The following is a 1,760-nucleotide window of genomic DNA, read 5'->3' on the forward strand; positions in this document are numbered from 1 at the left end:
ATATAGACACCACCTAAAAACTATAGCACCTTTATGGAACATTCCTGAAGGACAGTGAGGAAGAGAAATCTTCTCAGTGGGCAGAACTTTGGGCAGCGTACTTGGCTGTGCACTTTGCTTGGAAGGAGAAATGATCAGATGTGCAATTATATACTGACTCATGGGCTGTAGTCAATGGTTTGGATGATCAAGGACTTGGAACGTGATTGGAAAATTAATGGCAAAGAAATTTGGTAAGGAGATATGTGGATAGACATCTCGGAATGGTCAAAAGACGTGAAGATATTTCTGTCCCATATGAATGTCCACTGAAGGATGGCTTCAGCAGAGGAGGACTTTAATATTCAAGTGGCTAGGATGACCCGTTTTGTGGATACCAGTCAGCCTCTCTCCCCAGGCACTCCTGTTGTCACCCAATCAGCTCATGAACAAAGTGGCCATGGGAAAAGGGATGGAGTTTATGCACGGGCTCAGCAACACAGACTTCCACTGACCAAGGCTGAACTGGGATAGCCACTGCTGAGTGCTCAATGTGCCAGCAGCAGAGGCCAACAATGAGCCCCTGATGTGGCACCATCCCCTAGGGTGATCTGTCAGCGACTTGGTGAGAGGTTGATTACATTGGACCTCTCCCATCATGAAAGGGGCAGTGTTTTATCCTTGCTGGGATAGACACTCTGGATATGGATTTGGCTTCTCTACACAGTGAGCTTCTGCCAAAACTACCATACCATCTATGGGTTTACACAAGGCCTTATTTAACGTCATGATATTCCGCACAGCACTGCTTCTGAATAAGGAACTCATTTCACAGCCAAAGAAGTATGGCAAGGGGCTCATCTTCATGGAATATTCTGCCACGTTCCTCATCATCTTGAAGCAGTTGGTTTGATAGAACATTGTAATGGCCCTTTGAAGACATAGTCACATCAGCTAGATGACAATACTTTGCAGGGCTGGGGCAAGTTTCTCCAGAGGCTGTATATAGTCTGAATCAACATACAATATATATTACCATTTCTTCCATACTCAGGATTCATGGGGCTTGGAACCAAAGGGTAGAAATAAGAGTGGCAGTCACCATTACCTCTAGTGACTCACTAAAAGAAATTTTGTTTACTGTTCCCATGACTTTATGCTCTGCTGGCCTAGAGGCATACATTCCAGAAGGAACAATGCTTCTACCAGGTGACACAATGATTCCACTGAACTGAAAGTTAAAATTCCTCATGTGTCTAAGCCAATGAGCTAAAAAGGGAGTTATGATGCTAGCTGGGGTGATTGATCCAACTACCAAAAGGAAATTGGAAATTGGACTACTACTCCATAATGGAAATACAGGAGGTCTTTAGGGCCTATCAGTATTACCGTGCCCTATGACTAAGATCAATGGGAAACTACTACAGTCCAATCCAGGCGGGACTACCAGTTGCCCATACCTTTCGGGAATGAATGTTTGGGTCACTCTACCAAGTAATGAACCACAACCAGCTGAGGTACTTGTTGAAGGCAAAGAGAATACAAAGTAAGTAACAGAAGAAGGTAGTTATAAATAGCAGTGAGGACCACATGACCAGTTACAGAAATGAGGATTCCAATTGTCATGAATATTTCTATTTTGCTAAGAATGAGTTTGTGTGCACATATACATATGTTATGCAAATATCTTTTTCTTTCCTTCTTTTATTCTTTTATTATGTAACTTAAGGTATATAGAGTTTATGTCAGTATTTCAGTATTGTTATTTTACATCTTAGTAG

This window comes from Lemur catta, unplaced genomic scaffold, assembly GCF_020740605.2.
Source record: "Lemur catta isolate mLemCat1 unplaced genomic scaffold, mLemCat1.pri scaffold_126_ctg1, whole genome shotgun sequence".
NCBI lineage: Eukaryota > Metazoa > Chordata > Mammalia > Primates > Lemuridae > Lemur > Lemur catta.